Genomic DNA, 9,495 nt, shown 5'->3' with positions numbered 1-9,495 from the left:
GACATTATTTCATTTGTTTACCTTGACATTTAATATTAGTTAACCTAGCTTGCAAAGCATCCTAGTGTGTCCAGCTCAGTTTTCCATGACATGAGTCAGAGTCAGTATACAGGCAGTTGACTCAGTAGTGTAGCTAGCCTGTCAGGCTGTCAGAACGTAGACGCTAGTAGCTACAGTATTATATCTTTTCATTAAAATGTTATTTATATTTAGATTCTGAAAATAATAATACTGTTAACTTTTGAAATAAAAAGTTAACATTTTCCAACTTCTTGTTGGTGTTAGATTATTTATAAGATAATGGCGATGAACACTGCTTGGAGGGGCCTCTATGAATTTTTGCCTAGGACCCCAATAGACGCTAGAATCGCCACGGCATACAAATCTGCATCCTGCTGCATCGGGATAAAAGCTGGCGTTAAATAGCAAACGTTGGGACAAGCTGTGACATGTCTTTCTCGCCTCACCGCAAAACTTCTGATGTGAAATATTTAATGTGTTAACGTGATTCAAAAACAAGACAAGAGTAATCGAACACACTGCTTTCTCTACTATGTTGGTTTACCGTAGTGAAGAAAGAAATCCATAAATAAATTGCTTTTATGTTGCCCATTTATTCACTTATGTATGGTTTTGTTTATTGATTGATTTAGATTTTTTTTTAAATTTCTTCCTCCATAAGAACTATTGAAAATAATATTTAATGAAACCTAGCTAAAACGTTTATAGCTAAACAGAACATGCTTGACAGTAAAAAGGGAACACATCTGCCAGCATTGCGTGTTGTGATTTCTAAAAGGATGCATACGTTCTCCCGCTAAAAATAAGCATAGGCCACAGTAATAAACAATTATCAAAACGTGTTAACTCAATTACAAGACTAGGTTTCTCCTTTGACAAAATAAAACTGAGCATGCGCTGATCTCTCTTCAGCCGCCTTCTACGAGTGCATCGGGGCATGCGAGCTTTTCTTTTTCCGACATAATATATATGTTTGAATAGTCAAGGGCATTAGACCGACTTCGAATCAAGACCGAGACGACACCGCGACCAGTTCGATATTTTTGCATAATATAAAAATAAAAAGTTTTAAAAAGTAGTTCCATTTACATTAGTTATACTTCAAATATACTAAATATCAAATTTGTATATATTATATATTGTATGTTACTTGTTGACATTAAATAATATATAAATAGTCAAAGATAGTCAAATATTATATTTTTAGTCCAACTGTATTGAAACTTATGGAGGCAAATGATACAATTAAGACATTTCTGTACGTACTGTACTTTTAGAAAAGTTATTCAGAAGTCAGAACCTAAAGTCTACGCAATTTAGGTCAGCTTAGTTTAAACCAAAGAGGTTCATATACTCATGTGTATTAATAAAACGAAAACAGGAGTAATATGAATGAATGAACATAAAAAAAAAAAAACAGAAAAAAAACAAGCTGTTATGGAAAGGATCAATTACATGCCTTCTGTTACATAAAATTCCACTTGTCTTGATAAAGGGGAAGATTGAGCAATATCATCATAGATATAATAATAATGATAATACATAAACCCAACAAATATATAAAATACATAATAAAATTATGCAGCTGATCTTACTACTACCAACACCACCAACACCACCACTACTACTACTACTACTACTACTACTACTACTACTACTACTACTAATAATAATAATAATAATAATTTTACAAAGCTGCCATCTATGTTTGTTGAGGACACATAACCATGAACCAGCAAGCAAATGCGAACACTATCATTTAAGTTACATGAAATGAAACTGCCTGTTATACTTTGAGAAGGCAGATTGTCTTAGTCTGTTAAAACTGTAAATTTGGAAGCTATTGTCTGTAAAAATGCTACATCTTTCAAAATACTATACCACAGTGACAGTTATGAACATCATTTACTTGCTATGGTCATATTTGCTGATGGTCGAGTGGAAATGTGAAGCTTACAAATTTGAGTCCTCCTACCCTAAGACCAAGATAATTAATTTATGGTTTCATATACTACAACACTACATATGGAACAAACCCCTTTACCAGTTATATCGAATCTTCAAGTCATTCCAAATTGTGGACTGTTATGTACTTTGCCCATATAATAAACTACTTTATATTATTAATTATACACCTTTGTGTTTTTTAAATAGACTCTAAATTCATATACTCTAACCTAGCATAATTACTATATAGTGTATTATACACATACTACAGAAATGGACAAATATATAAAATTGCAAATATTATAACATCAACATAGTCTTTTAATAGTTATGTTGTTCCCTCGTGTGACCAAAAAAGAATACTATAGCAATAACCAAATATACATATTATATAAATATAATGTTGTATGATACATTCTTGTGTATTTAATTGAATGATATTGTTCACTATCAGATAATAGTAAACCTTGAAAGAGATTAACACAAGACAAGATTAGATATTTCCCTGGTCTAATATAATTCTCAAACAAATTATGACTCCATTTGTCTCAGTAATTTTGTATCTCCATTTCATCTAATATTGTTTCTTCTAAGGACTTTTCATCTTTTAGCATTTGTTTTTTAATAAATAAAGATTTTAGGAAGTGATGTTTAAAAGGTGAAATGTATGTTACAAGTAAACAAAGTTTTACAGTGGACCACTGAAAAAATTAATTACATTTGAGAATGAGAATTAGCACAGTTTACCTGAGCAGATCATTCCAGCATCTTTATCATGATCACATTCAAGTTGTCTCAAAATTTTACGAATTCCACATGTTTCCCACATAGGCTCCGATCCAGTACATATCCTTTGATTCTTCCAGATTGGTCCTGATCCTGGTCCAAAGTGAGCATTACCCAGTACATCTACAGCCACCCCACAGCCCAGCTCTCTACACACCACTACAGCAAATTTCATATCCCAGTGAGCATCACACACTGTTCCCCACTGTTGTCTATAAAAAATCTCCACTCTCCCAGCACAGTGACTACCACCATCCACCAGTCTCACACTGTCTGCATACCAAATAGAAGATACCAGATGGAGATAGAAAGAGAGAGACAGAGAGACAGAGATAGAGGAAAAGAGAGATAAAGAGATCATATTAATTGCACATGAGTTATGTATGGCTATGTATGCCTGCCTGTCTATTCTGTCCCTTCTTTTATGTTTAGCTACCGATGTAAAAATGTCAAGGAATAACTAACTTACAATAGTGTTAAGATATAAGCAAACACATTAATAATAATAATAATAATAATAATAATAATAATAATAATAATATGACTATCTGCTCAAATGTGTTTTTGACATGAGGACTTACCCGCAGTAGTGAGTGTGACTGTGGACATCAGAAGAATTAAAGTCCGATAGCTGTCCATCTCCCTCTGCCCTGCACACATTCTTTGTTAAACTCAGCAGGCAATAAACTCAGCAGGCAAGACAATCTTTAACTCCACTACCTCAGAGAGACTGAAGAAACTAGCCCCCTAGACAAAGAGAGAGAGAGAGAGAGAGAGAGAGAGAGAGAGTTTCTAACAGCCACCAATCACACTTACTATTACCTTATTAGACAGAGAAGTATAATCATCAAACATCTTCAGTGACAAATCAAAAAGATATATTTTTTATTTCTCCATATATATCAAAAGAACGTCAGCGCTGATGAACAGAACTCCACCTCCCGTCTTTAGAGGCGTCTGACTGAGGAGAGTGTGTGAGAAAGTCACCAGCATGCAGGAGACTGATTTCAGAGAGAGGAAGCACTCAGTGTAGATACAGCTTTAATGCCACCTGCACAGAGCTGATCTAAGCACTGATAAATAACCGAACGCGACTCCTCTACACATGCGTAGAAATGAGTTAAAACATATCTTAAAAAAAAAACAAAAAAACAAAACCTGAATCAGGTTCTTTACATGGCTGAATCAGGTTCTCGTGTTCTTTACATGGCTTTTATTCTCTACGCCTACGTACGTCAAGAATGTACTGTAAAAGTGAAATTGAACGCGCGAAATTAGCAGCCAGAACCGACCGACGAACTAGCTCGCTCGTTTAGGTCGTTTATGTGCGAAATACAGGGTGTCTGACTATCTGGCTAGATGACATCTAGCTAAATAACTGATTAAACGGACCCAGGTAGCTTGCATGCGCGTCAGGAGTGGTGCTTTACAACTCGAGATTGACTATATTGCTGTATTCTATGTATTGCATGTATTGCAGACGCGCAGCGGTGTATTGCTTTCCTTGGAACCGTTTTGGTGATATTCTATATGTGACACTGTTGTGTGTGTTCTTCTTTCTACAGTTTGGGTATTCACTAACGATTCAAGTAAGTAGCCTGTCAAAGTTTTACGTGTACGTCTTTTGTCTCCGCAGACGTGCGTGCGTGCGCACGACGCTTGTGTCTTTTCCTCTCTTGTTTCATTTTGGACAGAATGGATTACAAGCCCGCATTCAGGCGAGAGACCTCCAGTGAGCTCACCCTCCAGCCTTCGTCCGAGACCGTGGAGCTGTCCAACGCCTACAAGCGTCGGTCGGCCCCGTCTTGGGCTTGGAGTGCCGAGAGGATTACGGAGGAGGCCAAGGATGGCGTGGTGGCAAGCGTGGGCGATCCCGGGAACACCCGGCTGGTGCTGAGCGAGAGCACGGTCCAGTACCAGGGTGAAACATTTAAATGGTTTCTGACCCACCACGTGGGATACGCCGTCATGGTGTTGGCAGCCCATCAACCAAGGATGGGTCCTCCTCTCCTGGGCGGAAGGATCAGCAACTTGTCAGCTTCGGGGAACACCAGAGCGTCTCGTACAAGGACCTGCATGAGGATAAGGACAGTTAGAAGAGGAGGTAGGTGTTGAATTCACACATGACAAACAGAGCAGCATTGGAACCTGGAAGGTTTTGCAGTTACACGCGACGTTTTGTTAATCCAGTTACATCCAGTGGATCTGACGGCAGAAATTGATGCCTGGGAGCAAGATGGAGGCACTGCAAAAATACATCCAGTGCAGAGACACAAAGGAGAGCAGCCATCTGCAGACGCACTCTGCAACCCCATCTGTACCTGCTCTGGCACTAGCGCCCCATCTTACAGGTGCGTGCGTGCGTGTGCGGACAACCGATTCATTGAGTGCATTTGAATGTGACCCCTTTCTGGTGTCTGAAGTTGCTTCTTGTGTCTGTACGCAGGCGCCTTCAGCCATCGGAGTTCCACAGCCAGACGCGCACAGGAGCCTTCCGACGCCAAGCTGCTGGCTGTGTCCATGGAACTGGATGCTGAAGGTGAGCTGTGCTGCTGAATGGATTGAGTGAACTACACAAGTATAAAATTGAAGGTCTGTCTTGTTGTTTGTCCTGACTGTAACGTGTTTTGTTGTGATACATTGTAATGCAGCTATAATGGGAAGGGTCTATAATGGGAAGGAAGCGGTCAGGCAGGTGATGTGAGATACTGGTAGAATGACCTGCGCGGTCATTAATTCATTCTGTGGTGCTTTTCGTGTTTGCTGGCTAAAACAGGGCACTGGTAGCTCAGTGGTTAAGGTATTTGTACTTGTAATTGGAAAGTTGCTGATTCAAGCCCCACTACTGCCACTGTTAGCCCCCTCTGCATGACACTTAACCTTCAGTTGTACTCAGTCGTAATTGTAATTTGCTTTGGATAAAAGTGGCAGGGAAATGTAAAGTGTGTCATCTGCTTGTTTCATTAACATAGCTGCACATAATGACATAGATTTGCTTGAAGCTTCTGTCGTTGTTGAGTGGTGGATTGGGAGCTCAGTTGAGCTCACTCTTCAGTAGCATTAGATACTTTTAACTTCTTGGCTGTGTCAGTCGTCCCTGCAGGCTGATGTGCACCCGTGATGTCAAGTGCCCTTTTCTTTTGCCCTTTTCTAAGCTCATTAATGTGTGTTGGTCCAGCTCCCTCGTCCTCTGCTCCGGAAGTCCCTGCACCACCCCAGCGCTCCCTGCAGACGGCTGAACCGGAAAAGCAGACTTCGCGAACGCAGCCAGTGCCCACTGCTGAGGTGAGCAACACCACGCTGCCTCTTGTGCTTTTGTGGTAGGTTGAGGAAAATGCCAAGCACATATATACGATGCATCTGTTTGTTCGTTTAAGGTGCTTCTGCCCGAGGACTGGAAGCAGATGCTGCCCAGAGAGCAGCATCATTGGGTCAGCTGGGTACTCTTCACCAGAAAGCAGTCTGGGAGGCCAGCGCTGACCAAGAATCTGTGTCTGTGGTGGTCACCTCCCGGACCCTGGCTGGTTTATGCGCAACCTCCGTCTTCGCCCAACGCCTTCTTTCACAGCAGACTGTTGATGTGGATGCCGTACCGCATGTGGGCATTCCAGTTGCTGTTCTTACAGCCTGAGTGCCGTCAGCTGGGCCATAAGATGATGGCCTGTGGGCTGTACAAGACTGTCCGGAGGGTCTTGGACTTCAGCGGCTGGTAATTCATGGCCACTGTGAACCTGTAGTGCTGCCGCTGCAAGAAGAAGGTGGCTGGCTGGTCGCAGGACATATTGGATCAGCTGAACCCTGTCCATTGGGAGAAGTTCCCAACGGCCCTGACATACGTGTGTGTGTGTGTGTGAGAGAGAGAGAGAGAGAGATTTTGTGATGGATTAATGTGTGACCTGTTGGTTCCTCTCTGTGATTTTGTGTTGCCGTTCTTTAGGCTGTCCTGCGAAAAGGGGGTCGTTTGCCTGATGCGGGGTCGCACTCTGGGGAACAGTGTGACCTCGCTGCACAGGCATCTGTGCATCAGGCACAGACAGTAGTGGCTGGCCAAGTCCTCTGAGTACCTCTCCATGCTCAAGAAGTTTCTGTCCCTGGGCACCGACCCCAACACCATCACCCACCAGCTGCCTCCAATGGTGCCAGTGCCCACTCCAAAATGGCTGCTGACAGTATACGTGCAAGATGTGCTGTCACAGCTTGAGCAGTTGAAGGCCAGGGTCACCTCCATCTACAGAGCCATTTTGAATATGGACTCCACAAATAAGGTAAGCTAGGGTGCAACACGCACGCACGCGTGCAGTAACCTCTACAATATGCTTGATTGTCACATGTGTGATGTGTTGTGTGCCGTTTGTCTCTTCAGGTGACCAAGAAACTTGCTGGTGTTGCTGCCAGCACGGCGGCATGGGCTAAAAACGTCGGGAATGAGTTTGAGCAGGTCCTCATCAGCGTCCTCATGGTGGCAGAGGGTGAGGACCTGCTGCCCATGTGTGTCAAGCTGATGGAGCGGAACCAGCAAGCCAGAGAGGCCCCTCCTCAGCTCCTCTACGTGGACTGTGACTGCTGTTTCAGCGTGGGCAAGGGCAAGGCAGCTGCCATGTTCCACGAGTGGGACCAGCTGGTAGTCAGGCTGGACATGTGGCACTTCATGCGACGGTTTGTGGCAGGTGTCACCACAGACAGTCACCAGCTGTACTGCCGCCTCTCCTTCTGCGTCTTCAAGTGGGACGTGGAGGATGTGGCCCATCTACAGGAGGCCAAGCAGTTGGAGCGCGGGGAGGCCCCCGCAGTCCAGAGGCCACCTGACTGATGCTGGGTTTTGCAGCAGACCCACCGTCAAGGAGCTGGCTTGGCACTGTCGTCTCCGCCGCAAACACGGGGCCCAGGAGACTGAGCTGCTCATCCAGGAGCTGATGGAAGACTATATGGATGCAACGGACACCATGGGCATCAGCCTTCTGGACCACAAGAAGATGGTGGACATCTGGCAGACCCAGAGGCACCACCTCCACTGCATTCAGGATCCTCCTGGTGTACAGCTGTACAGGAGGGTGGGGCAGGTGACCAGGGGAGGGCTCGTCCTGCCCGTGTATCGCTGTGCATGCGGTTCCACTTCCTTGGAGTCGTTCCACCTGCACCTGAACCCATTCATACCTGGTAAGTCCCTCTCTCTCACTCTCACTCTCTGTACGCATGTCAGCACTGTTTACTAAAAGCCTCCTTTCCTCGACTGCTGCAGGTACAAGTGCGAGTGCCCTGCACTTTCAGTCATACCTGCTTGATCGGTTGGTGAGGTGGAATGAGGACCGCATAGCAGCAGCAGTGGAGGGAAGTGATCCTACTCAGGTCTGCTACAGCAGCCAGCTGCAGCACTATACCAACCAGCTGAGCAAGCAACTCCTTAGGCTCCAGATGGACTACACTAGGCCTGGAGAATATACATGTAATATCCTCTCAATCTCTCTCTCTCTCTCTCTCTCTCTCATATTCACATACACGCGCACACAGTCCTTTTTTCCCCTCTGGAATGTATTCAACACACTTGTATAGGTGAACTCATCAGGGTGGAGTACCTGTACTCTCAGACCGGTGTAGTGCTGCATTAGGATGTCGGCAGGGATACAGATGCTCCGGATGGGCTTAGCAATGAGGACCTTCCAGAATCCCTCGCTGAAGGACGAGGGATTCGAGGATGTGGATGTGGGGTTCAATGAGTCTCAAATCACTGCTGCCTCTCCATTGCGCAGCAGTGGGACCTCGTTCTCTGGCTGCCTCGTCGCGGACCCAGTCGTACCGAACCGAAGTCCTCCGCGTCCGGGCCGACCTAGGAGACTGTCCCCGATGGCCCGGTTTCTACCCAGACTCAGGCTTTGTCTGGGGATGAGGAGGATGTAAGTACATTGTAGTTTTTTCTATTCACTTTGTGTTTACATGTACAGTACAACACAAGTCCTAACCAATCCAAAATAAATGTTGTTCAACTATATATGAGAGCGGTAAATGTTTGTGTGCTTCAGTCAAAAAGTGTATTTTTCTTTCTTTTATTTTCAGAAGAGCCTGGGACCAGGTGGTGTTCTAGGTTACCATCACGTAGTAAACCTGGCCAACAGTCTGGTGGACCTGCGTCACCAGGCCTTTGTGACACAGCAGAGGGTAGACAGCATCGTCGCTCTCTGGGAAAAACCAGAGAGTGACAAGGGCAGTGTTGCCTACCGACTTGTCAAGGGATGGTTTAAAAAGCAGCCACTCTAAGACCTCTGTTGTAGCTGGAACAGAGAGTCTGAAGCGGTAAGCACACTCTCAATAATCTAATAAATTTCCTTAAATTTGACTAGTAGCTGTGTGACTGACTGATTCTGTCTGTCTGTTTGTCTCTCCTTTTGTATCTTCACAGCTGCTTCCCTGGACAAGGCAGTGGGCCTTCCTAGTTTCCCAGCATCAGCCGCCTTGTCGAGGCCGTATGCCTGGGGCTTTGTTGGCTCCACCCGGCTGGTCAGACCATCACTGGTGTCAGGGCTGCCGTCATGAGGGACTATGGTGTCATCATGGCCTGGACCCATATTCAACTTTTTTAGCTAAATCAGCAGACACTGACCCAGTGGTGAATTTATCGGGTCTTAGATCGATCTTATTGACACTGTGGATTATACAGGCTGAGTACTAACAGGCTGTGCTGCATTTTTTGTTACAGGTACAACACCAGGAAGAAAAAGCATGAACAGAATGTTCTGTGCCTGAGCG

The sequence above is a fragment of the Electrophorus electricus genome, chromosome 7, assembly GCF_013358815.1.
Source record: "Electrophorus electricus isolate fEleEle1 chromosome 7, fEleEle1.pri, whole genome shotgun sequence".
Classification (NCBI taxonomy): Eukaryota; Metazoa; Chordata; class Actinopteri; order Gymnotiformes; family Gymnotidae; genus Electrophorus; species Electrophorus electricus.
Note: the sequence above shows the minus strand (reverse complement) of the source record.